Source organism: Triturus cristatus, chromosome 3_1 (assembly GCF_964204655.1).
Source record: "Triturus cristatus chromosome 3_1, aTriCri1.1, whole genome shotgun sequence".
NCBI classification, from domain to species: Eukaryota; Metazoa; Chordata; class Amphibia; order Caudata; family Salamandridae; genus Triturus; species Triturus cristatus.
In genome coordinates, this window is record NC_140583.1 from 412158937 (window position 1) to 412182295 (window position 23359).

Here is a 23359-nt window from a genome sequence, read left to right on the forward strand (position 1 = left end):
AACGTGGGGGTGAATTGGGTGCCTCGTCCCTTCTTCTCTCCCTAGTCAATCAACATCCTACAGCTCCCTGAGAGGGGCCAAGCCCCCAGGACTCCTGTCCCCAACAAACATGTGGGACCCAATGAGACAGCAGCAGTCTCCATTGCATGGTACCTGTGTCACCTGCCGACGCGAGTAAAGTTCGGTGAGACGATGGATCCCACTGCGCCCTGGAACGGAGTCCTGCTTTCTCAACAGGAGATATGTTCCTTAGCTCCCTGCCAACCGTCCAGCCACATCACCACAGTTTCCGGATTGTCGAAGAACCAAACCCTGCTTTCAGCCTCCACGCGGACCCGTGCAGGGAACAGCATGGCATACTTCACAGCTGTTTCACGTAGTGTCTTTTTGATGGTTAGGAAAGATCTTCACTGTTTCTGGACTGCCTGTGTAAAGTCCGGGAAGAAGGATATTTCAGCGTTCCCATACCAGAGCGGTGGAGCCACTCTGGCATTTTGTAGAATCACGTCTCTGTCATGAAATTTCAGTACCCGCGCCCGCAGCAGCCACGGTGGAGCCCCGGGCTCCGTTCCCCCCCAGGGACCCTGTGCGCTCTCTCGATCACAAAGAATTTGGACAGACCTTTGGATTGTAGATGAGTAAAAATGAGGTCCTCCACAAAGAGATCCGCCGTCTGCCCCCCTGCCCGCTCCAGCACCAATAGGATTCATATGCTGTTACAGCAGGTGCGTATAATGAAAATAACTCCTAGACAATCTTAATATAATGAACCAAATTGTATCACAATAAAATATAGGGAAACATGAAAGAAATTCATAAAAGTACTATAAGAATTAATAATTTATTTTTTCATTATTCATATTATGAAAAAAGATTAATGTTACACATTACATTCGATTTTGTTTAAAAAAAGATAAATCAACAAATATAAAAACCAGTTCAACATAAAGTTAAAAAGTGGCAGCTTTTGAATAATCGACGAGCGTTTCGGCGTACACAACGCCTTCATCAGGAGTAGCCACACAAGTATTTACAATAATAAAAAACATATATAGAAATTCATTAACTAGATAAATGAATAAACAATCATAATTAACAATATCATACATATTAAAAATCATCAACATATTCCTAAAAAATATCTATCCTTACATTATAAACGAATCCATAATAATAAAAATTTCCAGGATTCCCCATATAAACAGCATATTTCACATCATGATATATTGTCTGCATATTTGAGTGCTCATTTTAACTGATATATTCAAAACCAGAAACCTTTCTATTAAAAGTTTAAACTGGAAGGAAAGAAAAGAAAAAGGAAGAAATGGAAACTAAATTGGATGAAGTGAGCGGTATTCCATATTAACTTACTTCACGTTTTATTAATTGATTCACTTAAAAGAGAGCTGCACTTCGGAATTTGTCTTTCCGTTTTTAAGAATTGCTGCAAAAACGAAAATATCGCTATCAGATTATTTTTTATATATATATATAGTTATTTATTTTTTTGTGTATGATTCCATAATACATATGTGGAACAGTGTTATAATTTATACTACAGCAAAGAAACTTACTTCCACGAATAATAGGATTACGAATTCTTCCAATGAGCGACCTGTGTCTGCTACGGATTTATTAAGGGCTCTAAAAACGAGAAATCGTATTTTATAATAGTAGTAATGCCTTGAACAGAGGTCTATAGCAAAAAAGGATATGCATATAGATAACAATACTAATGTTGATAGTTATGAACATAATGATTAGAGTACCTTTTAAATTGGAAAAGATCGTTGATCGAAAATGAGAAGTAACTGGTATCTTCTTAAGTTTCAATTTTATGATGATTTAATTTGACTGAAGTCAGGTTTCTAAAAAAAGGAAAGATTACCATAAAACTAAGATAACTAACCTTCGTTAACATAAACGAGTATTGGAAGGATAAAATTAACCAACATTACCTCAAATATACAGCTATAGAAATACACGCTGTCTCTACGATATATTTTGATTCAAGTGTGTATTCCAAAAACGGCTCTTCTAGAACAAAAGAATAATAAAAAATGTCTAAGAGACAGAACTCAAATTAATTAGATAATTCATGTGGATAGAGGAATATTTAGAGGCTAAAGTTACCTGGTTCCGTTCGTATCGGGCTGAAAATGGCCTCCGGCGTTTTAAGCATTAAAGAAAGACGGATAACACAGCATCTAGACCAGCCATGTAGATAAATACTCTATGGTATATTATGTGACGAGTCACGTGACGTACCTCACTATTGTAATGTTCAATGGTATGTCACGTGACGAGTCACATGTCGTTCTTCATTATCGTAATATATGTATAAAATATGATAATAAATGTACAAAGGTAAACAAATAGTTACCAATACCTTTGTACATCACACAAAAAATATGACCGTCAATCGATAACTCCATAAAAAGGAGAAAATAGAAAAAGGACTATTTTTTGTAAACGTTCAAACTTGCTTATACAGGAAGTCACAATCCTGTAGTAACACGGAAACAAGCAACATAGAAAGAGGACTGTTCACATGAGTCTTCAAACTTTTCAACAAACTTTATTGATTCCTAATCTCAATTATATGGGGCGAAAAATATATATATTTTTAAATGTTGTTAAAAAGCACACCATGATTCCAAAGATTAGAAAATATAACAAATTAATCTTGAAGTACTATATAGTGAAGATTATGCATCTGAATAACTCGGCATGTTAGAAAACCGATATCGGTAAATGATAAATTTTCGATCATAAATGCATTCAATAGGAAAACAATTATGGATGCAACTATGGCCAGTTCTCTAAATCAGAAAGTAATCACTTAAGAGTTTTCAAATAATGGCGTTCTCCCAGGGTATCTCACTGTTTAATCCATTTTTAAATGTATTAAGGGAAAAAATCCAAAAAACTTCACGTTTTTTGTGTATTTTCTCGCCACCCTTTCTATTAGGAGTCCTGATTTTTCCAGAATCTTCCATCGAAAATCTTCTGGTTTGTGGTTCATTTCGATGAAGTGCTTTACTAAAGGTGGCAAGAGTTTAGCTGTCCTAATAGCAGAGCAGTGTTCAGTAATCCTAGTATGAATAGCCCTAGAAGTTTCTCCGACATATCCAAGATGACATGGACAAAGAATGAAATGTATAGTGTTCTGTGTTCTACAATTCCACATCCCTGTTGCTTGTATAGTGAAACCATTGTGCACAAAGGTTTCTCCTTCTAGAATCGAGTCACATGATTTACATGATGAACACTTGATTGTTCCTTTAATGGGGATATTACTATCAATAGATTTCTGAATAAAAACTGTACTCTGTGTCTTTTTGTCGAACCTAGAATGAACAATTAAATCTTTAATATTCTTGTTACGTCTATGGGCAAACAAAGGTTTTATTAGTTTTTGACGTTGAGGATTACTATTCAAAATATGCCAATTTGCATTAATGATTTGTTTCACTTTGGAATCCAAAGTAGAGTGTCTGGTAATACATACAAGCTGAGTACTTTCACTATTTTCTCTAGATTTAACCCCTTCAGTGCCCGCCCCTTTCCCTGCCCTGTGCCGGCCGTTTCATTAGCGGGCGGGGTTTATGACGAGCTGGTCTCGTCATGGGCACAGCGCAACCGCGGCCCATGACGAGACCAGCTCGTCATGGGCATTGAAGAGGTTAAGGAGATGGTCCCGATCATATAACCGGGCGCGTTTGTAGGAGTCCCTCAACAGCCGGTGGGGATATCCTCTGTCTAAAAATTTCTTTCTCATATTGGTCGCCTGTCGATCAAAATCCTTCAGATTGGTGCAGTTTCTACGAACTCTCAAAAATTGGGAGAACGGAATACTTTGTTTTTGGTTACGCGGATGAAAACTATTAAAATGTAATAAAGTGTTCCTTGCTGTTGGCTTTACAAATAAATCTAGTTCTAATTTACCTTGTGTATGGTAAAAACTAATAAAGCCCATTGTGAATTTATGCTCGAATATTTAAAAGCAGGAGTTATTCCACAGGGTCTTCGCATATGAAATATTCTAGGTCTTTTTATACATGTTAAACAATTCCTGGAAAAATTGAGTCTTTTCGCAAATAGATGCTCGCGTGACTTAATGATATTAATTGTGGAAACAGCTAAAGAACTAATAGCAGCACTTAAAAATTAGCTATTAGAATTAGAATAAAAAAGAAGAAAGAATAATGCGTTAGATGAGGCAAAAAAGACAATTGAACAAGCTGATAAAGAACTGTCATCTTTTAAAGACTACCTCCTTAAATGTAAACTTGACAAACTACAGGAGGGTATTAGGTACAATGCAACAGAAAAAACATATCCTTATTTATCTGAAAACTTCAATAAACAAAACCATTACTCCAATGAGGACAACTCTAGGAATTTCCGGGTACACACATTTTCTGACACCTCAGATTCTGAGGGAGAAAATACTACTTATCAGTACGAACCATTAGGATCTCACGGAACTTTTAATCCTAATCATAATGCCCCGCAGCCTTTTTTAAGGCAGCGTGGTGCTCGCAGGGGGAAACCCAGAGTGCGATTTCACAATCAAACTCGGGGCAATTACCCAAATGCATACAATCAGCAGAGCAGCAATCAGACGTTAGAAACTCGCAACGGTCAATATTGGAGGAGAGCAACTTGATTCCCATCTTCAATTTATCCTCCACCCCTCTAGATACGGCTAGTACCAACTTGCTATCTAAAGGGCTATCATTTGTACCTCATTCTACTACCAATATCTTTGATCTCCAGCAAGATATCATTACTTTCTTTCGCAAGATTAGGCTAAAAAAATTGTTCATGGACAAAGAAGATTCCTGTACTAACATCCTTAACCTCTCGGGCATGTCGAACCCCTCTGTCTTTACGCCAACTTTAGCTGAACTTGGACCTGAAGTTATGGTATTTGAACATACTGTCCTTAATTGTCTAAATAAAGCTACAAAGTTTGTACCTAAACCAGTATACAATTCACACAAAGAAGAATTTCTATCTCTCCGCAGACTATCAAATGATAAAACTTTGAATATTAAAAGTTGTGACAAAGGAGGTGGCATAGTGGTTATTGATACCACAACCTATGAACAAAAAATGAAATCTTTCCTCAATGACACTAACTTTTATTCTCTCATACATCGAGATCCTACTTCCATAGTGAAATCTAAAATCCAACGTTTGACCAAACATGCATTAGATAATGGTTTCATTTGTATGAATGAATTTGATTATTTAAATCAATCACAACCTAAAATGCCATGCATCTACGGTATTCCCAAAATTCACAAGGACACACTAAATCCACCCTATCGCCCGATAGTGTCTACTATTGGTTCTATTTCGGAACCTCTTTCAAAATACTGTGATAAACTACTAAGACCATACATATCCAAAATACCTTTGTATGTTATGGATACTACAGCCATTATCAATAAAGTGGAACATCTTCCCTTTAATCAGTTGACCAGTATACTTGTGACGTTAGACATAGAGGCTTTATACAGTAATATAGCTCAAGATAAAGCCTTAGCAGCCACTTCTTGGTTCATTGATAAATACAATGTCATATGCTCCAAAACATTTCTTCTTCAATGTTTAGAAATTGTCTTAACAGAGAACACCTTTGAGTTTGGAAATAATCTATACAAACAAACAAAGGGCGTAAGTATGGGAGCTTCTGTAGCTTCCTCAGTGGCCAACATCTATATGGCCTACTTCGAGATGTTACACATTCACAATGAAGTAGCCCATTTTTATGACTCTTTGTCTAATTGGTCACGCTACATTGATGATATTTTTTTAATTTGGACTGATACGGAAGACAAATTGTCTGAATTTATTGAATGGCTTAATATCTGTGATAACAATCTTCATTTTACGTCACATATTAATAAAAATCAGGTGGAATTTCTTGACATTCTCATTCGACACAATGAAGGATTTTTGGAAGTGGATTTATTTATTAAACCCACTGCACGCAACACATTATTACATTTTGATTGTTACCATCCACGTGCCCAAAAAGAAATTATACCTTTCAGTCAATTCCTCCGTCTCCGGAGGAACTGTTCTAATATCAAAGATTTTGATATGCAGGCAGGCTTGTTGAAAACTAAATTCCTTGCTCGTGGATATCCACACAGACCAGTCTGAGAGTCCTTTAAACGAGCACATTTCTATGATCGTGACTGCCTTTTACAACCTAAATCTTTGACGACCAACAACCAACTAGTCTGTATTACTAGACATTCGACGATGAACAACAAAGTTCGTCAGATCGTCAATTCTGATTGGCACATCCTCAACAGTAATCTAGAAGACAATGAAAAACTGTCCAAACCGTTGTTCGCTCATCGAAGAAACAAAAACATTAAGGACCTCATTACTCGGTCCAGATTTACTGAAAGTATACCATTTACCCAGAAGACTATTGATGGAAAGTCACCGATCAAAGGTACATACAAATGCATGAATTGTAAAGCATGCAAGACGGCTATTGAGGGCGTGAGTTATACATACCAAGATTACACCATCCGCCCGCACAAGTTTTCCAATTGCAAAACCAAAAATGTAATTTATCTGCTTGCCTGCAAGTGTGGACTTGGATATGTGGGCGAGACATCCAGTTCCTTCTGTACCCGACTCACTGAACATCGTACAGTAATCCACACGTCCAAAATCAATGCCCCTTTTGTAAAGCATTAGCTGGAATTCAAACACAAATCCAACAAAATCCGGTGGTTCATAATTGAAAACCTTGATACAGTAGGCGCTGTCTAAAGTGAGGAAGTCCACAAAAAATGGGAGGTATTTTGGATTTTCACTTTTGCATCTAACAAAAAAGGTTTAAACAATGATATCCCATGGGAGAATGCTATCAAATATAATACTGAATGAGGATTGATTACCCTCTATTGTGAGGATTTATTATTAGTTTTTTTCTCCTCCTCTCATGTCATGCGACTCAGGACTTCTGACTATTTGGTACTTATCACCTTTAGAAAGATTTTTAAGCCATGTTCCATCTCTGACCTTTTTGTATTTTGTTGATGGCCGTTGTAATTTTACTAGTTACTATTATTTTGACTCGGTTTTTGTACATTTTATGCCCCTTTTTCTTTTTTGATAGCTTTTTATTTCCGGTCCGGTTTCTTTTCTAAACATGCAAGTTAGCAGTCTAGTGTTTTTTTGCTAGCGTCATTGGCATATACCATAGAGTCTGCCTTCGCGCACGCTTGAACACTTCCGATTACGTGATGCGGAAATCTTCAATCGGTCCATTTTGGCGCGTTCGAGCACACCTTTTTATAAACAGTCAAGGTGCACCAACCCTTTGATGTATCCATGGAGGCAGTCCTGAGCTCCATGTATCCATCAACACGTAAGTGCCTCTTTACATTTTCAAGATCACTTTAACTTAAACATCCAGCGCGCTCAGCGTGCCATCGCATCTCATTGCCTATCTTGTGTTAACTTCTTAGTCTCATTTTGGCCTCATTTCATCTTATGTCATAGGACCCCGGTTTTTTAGAGAATCTGTTTTTCTACCTAATTAAACTCTACATATTAGTAGGAGTACTGTTTATGCAGACAATCGGGGCAATTCAACTCCCACTGTTAATGTCAGTGTGGTTTATGTTTGTTTGGATTATTCAATCCTTTTCCCCAAAAAAGTTGTTCACATGGACTGATATGCCGCCTCACATGGCTCTCCCTAATTAGAGGAAGCATTCTAGTTACTCTCGCACAGGCAGACGTAGTCCATAATATTACGATTTCTTCACCTATTTATCCATTCAACTAGGCATGATGTCGCTTCGTGGCTCCCCACTATCCCACATGGTACTTTACAGTATGTAAAGTCTAAAGTTACCCACGGACCTGCATATCATACCTTACATTTTAAACAACAGATAAATTTGTGTTTGCTGCATGTTAATTTCAAATAATTCTATTCATTTGAAGTGGGGTTAAATTCTATCTTATTCATGTTTTTCAGTTTATAATATAATAGCTGCCTGCTTCCAGTGCCGATTATACCTATTTCAGTTTTATCATTCCCTTTGCGAATTCCAATCTGTAGACGTCTTGGTCTCAAGCGCCTACCCATCTGGAGCGCATGTACTATCTGTGTTCAGGTACATTTTTGACTTTAGAGATTAAGGTTCTATATCAGTCTTGCTGGCTATTCATTATATAAAGTCTAAAAATATATTTTCATATACAATCTTTTTTAGATCAATACAAGGGACAACGTAATACCCCCTTATTTTGACCCTTTCGTACATCCTCGATTGGGCCGCGTAAAATCCAGGACAGGTAATCATTTTTTTTTTGTTAAATATTTTTTATTGGTATTTAAACACTCGGAAAGCAGTACAATCAACGACCATCCCCCGCCTGGGCATGGCAATATACAATTCCCATCGCATAAATTCCCAGTTATGAGTCCACAGTACATGGGGTAAATCGGTGCCCCCCCCAGCCACCCTGCAGGAGAACCCTTAGAGGCCCGCCACCCGGCGCACCCCTGTAGGCATATCATATACTCGCAGGGCGCGGGGTCTCCACTCAGAAGGTACCCCCATGAAATTGGAGCAGCCAAACAAAATTCAAACTTCAAACAACCACCCCCTGCTACGACCCTCCCCCCGACCACCCCCCCTACACCCACCCCCCCCCTCCGGCATGACTGTGGGACAGGATACATGGTAATACATTCAGGTCGTGGACTCTACATCGCCGACCGTCCCAATCCAGGACCACCGACCACCCAGTTGACCCAATCTCAACGCTCTACCCTATGCAGATGCAGGAGAGGCCGGGACCTGCCCGACCTCTGCCTCAGAGGCCTCATCCTCAACAGGGTCAGCAACTTTCAGTAGTTCCACCAGCACACCCCAAGCTCGGGCCGACTCCATTGCCCTGTCACTATGCGCCCGGGCAGCCGACTGCGTTCGATGGACCGCCTCACAGTCTGCCCACCTAGTAAATTCCGCCCTCCACTTCTGCAATCGTGGCCCCCGTTGCAACTTCCAGTTAGCCGTTATTTCCCGCTTGGCTAGTACCAGCCCCAGGTCAATAAATTTACTAGTCAGTTTATTCCTGGAGGTGTGGGGAAACCAATGTAATAAGCTCGGGCTGATACCAAAGTCAATCTCCCTGTCCGTGATAGTGCATAGCAATGTCCACACCCCCCTCCAGTAGTCCCTAACCTGGGGGCAACCCCACAGCATGTGGCAGAGGTCGGCACCCTCCGCCCGACAGCGAGGGCAGAGCGCCGTGAGAGTATGGAAATAACTCTGAATCTTGGCTGGGGTAAGATAAGCCCGGTGCAAAATAAAGAATTGAATCTGCTGAAAGCGAGCATTCCTAGAACATTTCCAAGGGCGCTCTAGCAATTCGGCCCACTCCCTATCAGGAATTTCCCTGTCAATATCCTCCTCCCAGCGCTGCTTTAACCCGTCAAGAGGGGTCAGTCGTTCCGTCGTCATCCGCCGATATAAACACGTGACCGCCTTGAGTGTGCCCGTCGCCAATACCACATACTGGCAAGATAAGGAGGTCTGTGGCTCCGATAACCCGCTCCGCCACCGACGCTGAATGGCCGACACCAGAGCCGAGTGAAGCAAGTAATCCCCGCACGGCAGCTCATAACGCTCACGTATAGAGTCGTAGGGCAGAAGCACACCATCCTCGTATAAGTCCCCTAACGTTGTCAACCCCGCGTCGCACCATCCCGACAACGCCGCCCAGTTGCCCCCATGCGGAAGCTGCTGGCACATCAAGAGCGGTATCTCAGGCGCATAGGGACGAGCGACCCTCGCTCTCTGCTGACTCCGAGACCAACACCGCCGAAAAGTCTGCACTTCAGCAGGCAAATCCCCCACGCGGAGCGGCTGCTGCAGGATTATCTTTGCCAGGATAGGGGCCGGTATCCGCCCCCCCCGCACCCTCACCGATTCCCCGGAACTCTCGGGCCACAGCCTGGGTCAGCCACTGCAGTTGAGCAGCCAAATAATAAGTCTCCAGGTCGGGTGCCGCCAGACCGCCCTCCCCCCGTGGTCTCAGCAGCTTGTGCAAAGCTACTCGACGCCGGCCAGAATTCCATAAGAACCCCGTGATCATCTGCCGGAGCCGTTTAAATGTCGACGCCGGAACCCAGACTGGCAGCGTCCTGAAGTAATATAGCAGCCGAGGGAGCGCCACCATCTTAAGTAGAGCCACTCGTCCCATCAGGGAGAGTGGCAGCGTCTGCCAGAAGTCCATAGTACCCCGGAGACCACGCATCGCCCTGCCGATGTTACCCTCCACTAGGTCCGCACGGTCATGGTAAATGCGGGTCCCCAAATATGTGATGCAACTATATTCCCAGCTGACCCCCTCCGTAGAGCTGGGGCCTCCCGTCGTCCGGGAGGCGGGGAAGAGGCACGACTTAGCCCAGTTTACCTTCAGGCCTGCCAAGTCCTCCAGACAACCCAGCAATCGCTTGGCTCCCTCCAGATCACCCCGGGTATTGCTTAAAAACAGGAGGAGGTCATCCGCGTATAACGCAATATAGTGGGTATCATCGGCCACCCGAAGGCCCTCAAACCAACTGCCCCTCCGGGCTTGAGCCGCCAACGGCTCTATGGCTAGAGCAAACAGCAGTGGCGACAAGGGACATCCTTGGCGCGTTCCCCTGCCCACTGCGCACGGGGGGGACACCAGTCCCCCCGTTCTAGTACGGGCCGTGGATCCCCTGTATAACAGCTCCGTCCAAGACACAAAGCGATCCCCCAGACCAAAGGCACGTAGGACCCGGTACAAATACGGCCATTCTAAGCTGTCGAAGGCTTTTTCCATGTCGACCGAGAAAATGGTAGCAGTGTGGGAGCTATTCGACACAGCCTCTAGTACCCGAAGGAGACGCCGGACATTACCGGCCGTATCGCGCTTGGGGATAAACCCTGCTTGATCTCTGTGCACCAGCCGAGCCATGTAGGGCAGGAGTCTGGAGGCCAATATCCGACTCAAGATCTTGTAATCGGCGGTGAGCATTGCCAGCGGGCGGTATGCGGCCACCTCAGAGGGGGACTTCCCCGGCTTCAGCAAAGGCACAATCAGCGCTTCCCGCATCGTGGCAGGGAGCCTGCCCGCAGCCCGCGACTGATTGTAGAGGGATACCAGCTTAGGCGCCAAGACGTCAGCATAAGCCGCGTAAAATTCAATAGGGAGCCCATCCACCCCGGGGGATTTCTTCCGTGCCATATGCTTGATCGCCCCTCGGACCTCTCCAAGCGTGACCTCCTGGCCCAAGACGTCCGCCTCCCCTTTGTTGAGAGCTGGTAAATCGCCATCAACCAGAAAATGCTCCAGTCGGTCGTCATCTAATTCTACTCTGCTGGTATACAGCGCCTCGTAGTAGCCAGCGAATATGGAGTTTATACCTTGCTGGGTATGACACAATTCCCCTGCTGGGTCCATCAGCTCCAATGTAGGGCTCGACTGCTTCAAGGGATTCGCGAGCCACGCCAACAACGCACCAGACTTATCCCGCTCCGCATGAGCTCTAGTCAGGTAGCGCTTATGGTCGTAAGATCGTAGTCTCTCCACCCCCACCGCCACCGCTTCGCGGGCCTCCAATAAGTCCCCCTGCCTCTCCGGACGTACCGGGCGGTCGCGCTCCAGTACGCGGAGGCGCTGATCAGCAGCGTCAATGTCCTTAAGGAGGTCCCTCCGCACCCCTATCTTCTGCGCAATACAGAGCCCCCTCGCTACCACCTTGAAGGCGTCCCATTCCACCGCCAGTGTGGAGGTAGTGCCCTCATTCTCTCGGAAGTACTGAGACACCCCCTCACCGATCGCATCGCGGTAAACCGGATCGTCCAACAGCTCCGGGTTGAGCCGCCACGCAGAAACGGGTGGGCGCCGTGGGGCCCAACACAGCCGCAACAACAGGGGATTATGATCTGACAGGGTTCTGGACAAATATTCGCTGTTCTGGACTGCCACGTGTATATCAGGGGAACAAAGTACTGCATCCAACCGCACATGCAAGTCATGAATCATGGAGAAAAAGGAGTAATCCCTCTCATCCGGGTGATGCACCCTCCAAGTATCTACCAACCCCCAATTGGTCTGCCACGCGCCGCGGGCCCTGGCCGCCCCAACAGACGGCGCTATCAAAAGCGGCGGGTGGGACCTGTCAAGCGCTATATCTGTCACGGAGTTAAAATCACCCCCAAGCATTAGTGGGCCAGTCAAGAATGAGGAAAGCTTACTGGACAGTGAATCAAAGAAGGCCTGTTGCCCAGTGTTTGGGGCGTAAACACTACCCAAGGTAAGGTCCCGCCCATCCAGCCTGCCCTGCACGAGTACATACCGCCCCTCTGGGTCCACGACCTGTCACGCCATCTGGAAGGGGACACCAGCCCTGATCCACACCAGCACCCCCCGTGCAAATGCCGAGAAGGAGGTATGGTACACTTGTCCCCTCCATCTGCGGCGGAGCGCCAGTCCCTCGCCACCCGCAATATGCGTCTCTTGGAGGAACGCCACATGCACCCCCCGTCTGATCAGGTAGGCATGAATCTTATGCCGTCTGCTCATGGTATGTAAGCCCCGTACATTCCACGTTATGCACTTCAGGTCATTCAGTGTACCCATGGTCTGTTATACATCCAGTGTCTCAAGGTCAGCTCACTGCAGTCATGCCGGAAACCCCAAAAAACATCCCACAACTCCCCAACCCCCCTCCCAAGGACAGTTACCTCCAAACTAGTACCCATCCAAACATCCTGTAACTGATTGCGCATCCCTCCGACTACTCCAGAGGCAAGGGCGAGCGAAGTTGGCCCAGGGTGGTACCCCGAGCAGCCAGCCCACAGCACCCGCCTAGAGAAGAAGAACCCCCCTCCCAAAAGCCTCCCAGCTCGCACGTGAGCCAGTGCGCTGCAGCAAGGGACCCAACCTATTCCAAACCTGATCCGGCCCTAAGTCAGACTATATCATCCACACTCTGCGGCGTGACCACCGGAAGTCTTGTGCTGCTGGTCGAAGTGTCATCCGTTCCACTCTCTGCTGAGTCCTCCGCGGAAGTCTCCTCCGCAGCCCGTACCAGCGGACCAGGCGAGCCAGAGACCGACTCAACCGCCCGCAAGGCCGCCGCCCTTTCCCGTTCCGCTTGCGCCATCGAGGGTCCCTGTTGGGCACTCCGTCGTCGTCGCCTCAGGCCAGACCCTCCCGAGCGGCCTCCTCGTGGCGCCGTCCCTCCGCCACGGGCCGCAGCTGGCAGTCCCCCTGTGTGCTTTTCCATCCACTCCCAGGCCTCCGCAGGCGAGTCAAAAAAATGGGATGCGCCCTCAAGGACCAGGCGGAGTCGCGCCGGGAACAAGAGGGAGTATTGTAGGTTTGCCGCCCTCATAGCTTTCTTGACCTCCAAGTAGGATGCCCTCCGCCGCTGGACCTCCAGTGTATAGTCAGGGAACAGCGTCACGTTGCTATTCCCCACCACAAAAGGTCCCGCTGTTCTTGCCCTCTGCAGCAGCAGGTCCCGGTCGCGGTAGTGGAGTAGACGGGCAATCACTGGCCTCGGCGGTCTTCCCGGCGCCGGGGGACGAGCCGGGACCCTATGGGCCCGCTCCAGGGTGTAAAAGCCAGACAACCCCTCCGGGGCCACCACCGTTTTAAGCCATGACTCGAGGTACCCCACCATGTCGTTCTCCTCCACGCCTTCCGGCAGCCCCACCACCCGGACGTTGTTCCGTCGATTTCGTCCTTCCGCGTCCTCCGCCCGGCGTTCCAGGGTGGTCACCCTTGTCGTGAGCTCGTGCAGCTGCTGGGCCACCTCCACCTTAGCCGGCACCAACTCCGCCAAATGCGTTTCAGTGTCTTTGACCCGTCCCGCCAATTTCTTGTGCTCATCGCGCAGCAGGCCGAGCCCGACCGACACCGTCGCAATGTCTTGGTGAAGGGTGGTCTTCAGGTCTGATATAGCTGCTAGGATTTCCTGCAGCTGCCGCTGCACAGGGTCCCCGGCCGCCTCCTGCGGCAAGCCAGAGGGCGCCCCCGCTGGCCCGCAGCCCGAGACCACCTTGGCCCTGGGCTTACCCATGTCTCCGGGCCCAAGCGAGGCACTCCAATCCGCAGGCAGGGGCAAGTGTTCGAGGACTCTCGGGTAGTGCCAGCCAGGAGGGCGAACGGCAACAGGTCACAGGCAACCCCAGATGACCAACAGTTCCAGCCGAGTCCCCCCAGCGATTTCTGGGTCGCCGCGCTCACCCTCTGACAGCAGTCTGCACCAGGACTCTCAGCGGGGCTCCCAGCAGCCACTCTCCCCCGTCGGGATCCTCGGGGCCAGCCCCCCAGCGCATAGGCAAGGCGCGCCCCCTCTCCGCTTCGCAAAACCGGGCCCCGTCAGGTCAGGTCCCTCGCCTCTGTCTGCAGTAGTGAGGGCCGGGCAAGGCCGCGGGGAGCCGCAACACCTCAGCAGTCCCGGTCCGCCCCTTCCGCAGGCCCGCCAGGCAAGTCAAGTCCAGGGTCCCCCAACAGGCAGCCCCTCGCAGGCAGACCGCCTCTGAGCTCGCACCACGCTCAGGCAGCCACGGCAGCCGCCCTCCCAGCAATCAGGCTGCAACGTCTCTCGTGGCCGCGGCGCTCCTCTCGGGCCAGCCGCAACCCCAGCAGCCTCCGTCCTTCTCCGCACCCGCCAGCCACAGAGGCCGCCAGTGGCCCCAGACAGGGTGTCCACTCACCACACAGATGGGCAGCCGGCAGAGTCCTCTCGGGGTGCCCCACCAGGCCGAACACCTCTCACCACTGGCCGCAGCTCGTTCAGCACGTCCCCGCAGGCCACGGCCCACTCGCCACGTGGGATCCGCGAGCTCGCGCCAGTCCGCACTCCGCCGCACAGCTCCAGGCAGTTAGGGCAGCTCCCCGGTCAAAGCCCGACAAGGGCACAGCTCCGGCGCTCCGCGACTCTCGGCGCGGAAATTCACAGCGAGGGTGCCTCACGCCGCCAGGATCCCACAGAGGCAGTTGGGAAGGGGTGACATCCGTTTATCAGGAGTTATCAGCGGGTCGATGGGCCGACCTACGGGAGCTTCACCTCGGTGCGGCCATCTTGCTCCAGCGCCACCTAGCGCCCCCAGGACAGGTAATCATATACCGTCCATTCAGATATTTTATCATTTCTTGTTGAGATGATAAATTGAACATATAACTTATAGTTTTATCTTATTTTCAAACCTCTTCTTTTCAGTTTCTTTCACCGTTTCTGTGATTGTGGGCAATACTTTTGAGGTTCTATATTTGTTGTATAGGTAAGCGTCCGGTGCCAAGTAGGGAATCTTTAAGGCTTGCTTTACATCTTTTATTCTTTTACCACTAGACACTCTTGGGTGTACTCATTTGGGCTAGTTATCTATTTATCCACTTGGTGACACATCTTGAATTCCTTTTCTCATCTCAGCCACTCTTTTGTCACTCTTGGCCCGATATAATTGATTCTATGGCCAATTTTTGGATCAAATGCAAATGTGGAATACTTTTTTACACTTTGGTGTACAATGCTCAATAATCTTTTAATTGTCACAGACTCAGTGTACTACAATGTGTCATGTTATGTTATGTTGCATGGATTTTCATGTTTTTATGCAGAAATTCAAGTGGCTTCTCCTGCAGAGGGCGTTGTTGTCTGCCGAAACGCGTGTAGAGATCTACATCTTCATCTACCTAGACTTAGCCACCCCTTGTGCCTTTTTTATATATACAATGTATCTTTATATGTTTTTCATATGTGAATCAATATTGACAGACATGTATGGTCACATCGATTATTGTGTTATTGTCTTGTTATTTGTTTTTGATGTTGGTAGATCTATTTTAACTAAATGATGAATATGATTAAAATGAAATGTTCTTAAATGTCTCTTGGTAGTACACTGAGTCCTTGTTGGTATGTTTAAAACCTGATTTTCGCCAGGTTTCTTGTTGCCTAGGATTTGTTATTACTTTCAGAAGGGGTCAGAATACTCGGCACACACTCTCTCGGACTACTGCCCACTGCAAGTGACAATGGCTTGGGGGAAGTCTCGTCCTGCCATCCATACTTGGTGCCTCAGTATGGCGGCATTGACAGAAATGCCATTCCGGGAGGCCATAGCGACACCTCTTGTGCAGTACTTTGAACTGAACACAGGTTTGGCTCAGAGCAAAGCTGTTGAGTTGGAGTACCACAAGACAGTTATACATGGTCACTGCAAAGACACCACCTGGGGGTTAGGTGAACTTTACATAGAGAGCTGCTTGCTTTGCAAGGCTCTCTGCGGCAACTTGAAACCAACGTGCCATTCCAGCCGGACGGGGTAGGTCAACTGTGAGACTTATGAAGGGAACACACTGCACTAGAGGCACAACTGGTGCAACTGGAATACAAACAAACATTATCTCACCCAACAAGACAGTGAGGGAGATTGACTGGAGAAGCTATTGGCCTGGCTACAGTGGAGTAACCAGGACCATCAGCCAAAAGGGGCCATCAAGATGGAGAATGGGTACACACACATCAGCCAAGTGGACATTAATGGGGCCTGTTTCACTTACTACAGACAGCAGTACGAGGTGCAGAACACCGCTACTACACCACAACTACAAGCCTACTTTGAAGGGATTTCCCTTTCCCACTTGAACACACTCTGGAGGGCTATTCTAGATGAAGCACTCCAGGTAGAGGAAATCTGCACTGCCATTACACTAATGGCCTAAAATAAAACACCAGGCACTGATGGTCTCCCTGTAGAACACTACACAGCCTATGATACACTATTCGCTCCAAAACGGCTCAAATCATACAAAGGGGCTAGCGGCATCGGTAGGCTCCTGGCCTCCCTCCATGAGGCAGTCATAGTGGTTCTCACTAAGCCCAGTTGCAACCCTTTGGATGTACGGTCTTATTGACAGCTATCGCTGCTTGATCTGGATCTGGGGAAATTGCTAGCCAACTGACTGCAACCAACAACTAATGTTTTGTTACACCCCCAAGAAAATGGGTTTGTATCACAATGGAATAAGTTCCGCATTTACTGGGATTGTTGCTTAATGCAAAACAGGGGAGTGAGAGAGTGTGCATATCTGTCTCGCTCAATATTACAAAAGGCCTTTGAAAATTTATGTTGGATTACTTATTGGAGACTGTAGGAAAGTGGATCTATATATACTATAGCAAAATGAGGTATAGTGTTTATAGAGTCCAGGTGACCCCAGAGGTAGGCAGAGGTTAAAGTTAGATAGAACCTTACTCTCTATTTGTGGAAGAGTGGTCGAGCAGTAAGACAGTACCAGAGGACAGTGTTAAGCATTTGATGTACACACTCTGTCAGCAAATGAATTCACACACTCAAGAACTGAACTCTAGGACAATTGTTTTTGCATAAAAATATATACTGTTGTTTTATTTTTAGAACCAAGCAAGACTGGCATGGGTAAGCATTAAATACTTTACAGTAATAAGTTGCTGATAGTAGAACAGTTTGAAAATGCAATAGAAATTGTACTTTGTTTGATTAACATGGAATGCAGTAGGTTGTAAAACTTAGCAAATACAGTACATTGAAATTAATAGGCTTTTTCAGTAAATTAAGGTACTTTTTACGTTAGTTTTCTTCTAACTCAGTGCTGGATACCTGGATTCAGCACTGGGACATTTCCTGCAAACAGGTAAGTTAATACGTTTTGGTTATTTGTGCGATTTTTAAGAATATTTTTAGGTTTCAAAACTCCACACTTAGAAACATTTTGGAAGAAAATTGTCAATGTTACCCTATGAAGGAAAAACAGGTTATTGGTTCACAGGTAAGTGATCGACTGTGGGAGTTAAGGTTCTGAAGTTAGACTCAGAGGTCCCCCAGGGTCAAGTGGTGCACTGTTGTTGCACCCTCAGTGGCACTAGGGTGGCCAGGTGCAGAGTCCAGAAGCCCAATGTTATCCTATGGAAGATAGGGGGTCTCCGGTTAATGGCTGCTGGCTGGAAGGCCACTAGGTTGTGGGAGCAAAGCTCCTGGACTTTAGATCAGGGCAAAGAGGGAAACAAATTAGCACCAAAGGTGCACCCTCAGCGGCACTAGGGCGGACGGTTGTTTTCAATGGAGAACCTCCGGTTGGAAGAAGCACTGCAGGCAGGGAGACGATGGACTTCTGGGTGCGACCACCACTTCGAGAGGTAAGTTGGGAAGTTAAGGGTTGGTTAGGCATCATTGGTTTGGGCACACAAGGCAGTGGGGCGTCGGGTGCAGGGGTGGCTTTTAGGGTCGGATCTTCTTACCAGCTCCGGGTCGCGGTTAGAGGGGCCTCTGGATTTCAACTGCAGGTATCAGCTGGAGGCTTGAGGCAGGTCAGGGGTCACCAGATCTTGGGTCAGGATTGCCGGGCTGACATCCTCGTGGTGTTTTTCCACTCAAACTCGGGCTCGGTTCGGCAGGTGCAGAGTGGGCTGGTTTCGCGTTATCTGGCCGGAGCCAGATGGTGCAGTTTGGACAAGTCCGGTGTTCACAGGAGAAGCAGCCTTGGAAGGGAAGGCAGGCAGGTCCTTCGAGGTTGCTGGCTGCAGGAGACACTAGGATTTCACAGTAGTAGGTTCGAGGGGAGACAGGCCTGTCGGGCTGGGGCCAAGTCAGTGGGCGTTGTCCTCTTGTTAGCTGGCTGCACGGCTGTTCGGTCCTTCTTCTTCTTTTCTTCTTGTTGTCAGGCTGGATCTTAGGAAGCAAGGTTCAGGGTGCCCCCTAAATATTAGATTTAGGGGCGTTACAGGTAGGTAAAGGGCAGGGACCAAGGCGTCCCATTCCTGGGGTGGGTACACCCCCTATTGTGCCACCTCCAGTGGGAGGGGGGCAGGAGCCTGTCCCTGGTTGGTTGGGTCCCCCCATACTCAAGATGGTTGGAGACTCGGAGTTGTGCTTCACTTTGCCTCCCCCACCTGAGGGGTGGAGTTGGCAGAGGTGGGCAAACATCACTCCCTCACTTGTTTTTCCCACCAGTTCTCCTGCCTAAATTGGGGGGTAGAACCAGTGGGGACTAGTTGCTAAAAGCAGCAAATGGTCTGGGGAAGCTCACAAAGGCGGCATGCCTTTGAAGCTTCCCCTTCGTGAACTGTGCCCATCCTGGGGGAGGAGGCTTGGCACCTCATCCCAGGATGTGCATTGTTTCAGGCCCCCGAGAGCAGCAGGTTCTCAACCCACGGGTCCAGAAACATGTCTAAGCAGCCACTCAGTCGGGACACTAGTGGTGGCATCAGTGTGGGTTTAATGTGCTGAGAAGCTTGATACCAAACTTCCCAGTTTTTAGTGTTGCCATTATGGTGCTGTGGAGTTCGTAATGACAAACTCCCAGCACCATATACTCCTAATGGCAACACTGCACTTACAATGCCCAAGAATGGACTTGGGCACTGTAGGGGCACAGGGCTCATGCCCTTGTGCCCTCACCACTGGTATGGTGCACCCAGCTGGAGGGATGGCTGATTTAGGCCAGGGCAGTGCTTTGTGGGCATGGCACACAGGGATGTGTGCCATGTCGACTTTTCACTTTGTTCTGCACCAAGACTAGGGGTGGGCGGAATTTGCGAAATTAACTTTCGCAAATTATCGCGAAAATGTTTAAAATTATCACAAACAAGTGGAAATATCGCGAAGATGCGGAAGTTTTTTTCCGGCATGTTCGCGAGATTTTCTGCATGGTTGCGGGTCGCCAACTTACCCATGTGGTTGCTTGCGGGCACGGCCATCTTGTTTTGAGTTGTCTCGCGGTGCATGATCACGAGAAGAAAGACGTGATCGCGCGACGCATGACGTCACTGCGGGCGCGAACTGTCGCGAGATAGCGCAAATGGCTAAAAACAATACAACATCTCATGGAAAACTTGTCGGCGAACGCAGGGATTCAGGTAAGGCGATCGCGCGCGAGAATGTATTATTTTACAGCGCGAGCAAGCAACAAATTATCGCCAAGCTGCGGAAACCGGAATTTTTGACATTTTTGCGCTCTCCGCGGAACGCGAAAATGTCAAATTATCGCAATTTCCGCGAACGGAACTAAATTTTCGCCCAGTCCTAACCAAGACACGCAGCCGGCAAAGTCAGTGTGTGTGTGAAAATGTGCAGGGCCTCTAAAGGTGGCCTCTAAGGGTGGCCCTTAGGGGCCTTCCCTGATCACCGTGCCCTGGGTACCTGTGGTACCATTTACCAGGGGCACACCTGTGGCCAGGGATGCCAATTGGGTTTGTTTTGGGGAAAGAACACAGGCCCTGGGTACCTGATTGGCAGGGACCCAGGGCACAACAAGGAAATGTGCATCAGAAGTCTGGCAAAAAGTGAGGGGGTTACTGCAAAAGAAACCCACTTTCCTACAGAGACATTGTCAGCCATGGGGTTAGGGCTACAGTACCTCAACTGGATATGGGTGTTGTACAATCTTCTGATGGTCAGGATGTGAATGGGGTACATGATTTCAGACTGTTTCAAAATACAAAGGGGCACCAGGCAGGCCTGTCCCCTCTCTCATTGCTATTTGCTCTGGCCATGGATCCATTGGCAAGTACAGTGTGCCTCCGTGCCAGGAATTGAGGCATATTTGCTCACAATGACTGTCACTTGATGTCTTTATATACAGACAGTGACATAGTCTGTTCGCAGGATGTGCCCTCCATGCTTCCAGCCCTCATTGCCACACTTGATGAATTTAGATTCATGTCAGGCCTCAAGGTTGGTTTCAAAATCAATAACCAACTTTCCTTACACTCCCAAGTCTCTGTTGTGGTGTCATCAGCCTTTCTCTCACTCAGAACTATCCGCAGAGTCTCACGATTTTTTGCCCCAGACGCGCTCAAACTAATTCTACTGGCCATGGTGACATCTCGCCTAGATTATGGCAATGTCCTCTACCATGGCATGCCTGACTACCTCATGAGGCGCCTCCAGCTGGTTCAAAACCAGGCAGCTCGGCTGGTTTTTAACCTTTCCAAATCACACCATGTTACCCCTCTTCTTATTTCCCTCCATTGGCTCCCTGTCCGGCAGCGCGTCTTATTCAAGCTCGGCTGCACTATCTTTAAAGCCAGGACAGGATCCGCCCCCTCCTTCATCAACTCAGCTATTCAACCCTATACTCCATCACGAGACCTCCGATCCTCCTCCCACCACCTTCTCGTGGTCCCCCGTTTCAAACGGAAGAAATGGGGTGGTTCCAAATTCGCTACCACGGGCCCAGCTTTTTGGAACTCTCTCCCACTGTCCCTCAGATCCTGCACTCAATACCCCCTTTTCCGCAGAGATCTCAAGACTTTTCTCTTTACCCAAGCCTTCCCATCCTGATCCTTTTACCGTCCCCCCCCTCTTCCGACCGATTGAGTAGCTGTTACCAGTGAGCGCCAAGAAACCGCCAGGTGTACGAGCGCTATACAAAACCCTTCAAATTCAAATTCAAGGTGAACTGGGCACCGAGCCATGATACCTTTGGATCAAGTTCATGCTATATAAAACTCCTGAAAAAAAAACTATCACGGCTACCCGACTGGGAGGTAGAGACAGTGCCACATGTTAGGCTTGAGAGGCGCTTCAGCACATTTAAATATTTGGATGTCCACATTTATGATAGGTAGGGAGATCTGGTGGAGAGCCATCTCAATTGAAGCCTTGGCTTCATCTGTGAATCCCTGACATTTTGGACATTGCTTCTGATGTCCCTGTTGGTGCATGTGATGATTGCCAAGATGCTTATTCTCCCTAGATTACTGTATTATTTTGCTACCTTACTGGTAGTACTACCTAGGAGGTCCTTTACGGAGGTCCACTGCCTCCTGTTAAACCTTTTTTGGACAAAGGACAAAAAAAGACATGGCACTGTGTTCCACACAGAAATCGCTACTGAAGGAAGACCTGGGTGCCGCTAACTATGAGTGGTATTATGTGGAGGCGCAGCTGCAGTGGTATTGAATGGCTTGGTTCTGACCCATGTGTGGAAAGAGCTGAGGCTCAACATCTGCTAAATAGGGTTTATGTAGACACATGATTGACTGCTGCTCAAGAGCCACCGTCACTCATAACCCATGAGATGAAAATAGACCACCCATGCTGGCATAAGTATGTGCAGGGGGAAAGCCAGCACTGCCTTAATGGCCATTGCCTCCGCCATGGTGCTGGCTGTCCCTTCAAGCTGTTGCCCAATGCCATGATGTTCTGAAGTCGACGCAAGCTGGGATAGGAACAGCAGGACACTTATATGTGGATGGCCAGGTGATGCCCTTCTCAGAGAGTTGCATGAGATCCCTGTGGGCCAATTCTTCACAAATAATGCTATATGGCATGCCCAAACTGCACAATGGGGACAAGGCAATGCAGAACCCACCACAATCTCCAAACATACATAATGCTCTCTCATGGCAGTCCGGGCAAATTGATAATGACTTTAGATGCTGCGCTAGCCACATACTGTTATGCTCCAGTTGTGAAGCCTAGGGCCTGGTGGGACATGGACCTCTGGGTGGTACTCAAGCACAAGCAATGAGATAGAAATGTGCAATATGTGAAAAAGGTATTGTGTACTCCACGGTTTCGTTTCACCAAGTCGTATACACCAAATGTTTCCCGGGCATCGTCTGGGTGCCCCAGGTGTGGAGTGCCCAATGCCAATGCCCAATGCCATTTTTTTCCAGTATGACACTGCTCGGTTTTACAACAGGCCTGGAGAGATTATACAGGTCTTACTTCATCCCTAGTTGACAGTATCCTACCAGCATGTTCTGAGTCCTAACTACTAGGCCTGTGTCCTAGCACTAAAAGGGACAAATACCTACACAGACTCATAGACCTGGTCTTTGTGCTTTTCAAGTGCCATGTAGCAATGTCTTGGAAGTCCTGTGCACCCCCAATACGACTGGTTGGCTCACCATCCACTTAAAGTGGGCAAAAATTGAATTTGACACCATGTCTCACATTCAAATCTGGGGGCCGGGGGTGCAGTGATGGTGATATTGGATGCATACATTAGGATCTTGGAAGCTAAAAATTACATATGGCCTCCTTGATCCCACCCAGAATCTGGGTACATGGTGCCTGTGATGGCTAACCCCATGGCACACATACATGTATGTGCTGATCTACCAAGGAGCCATGTCTCCCCCCACCCCTCATGGGACTCCCATACATGTAGGATATGATTTAGGCTGTCCGGTTTTAGGTTTAAATCTATAATAACTGATAAAACCCCACCAAAAGTGAAATAGCCCTTACCAGTGTAAACATATAAACACTGAAAAAACACCTGCACAACCACAAACTAAATGCCATTCAAAGAAAAG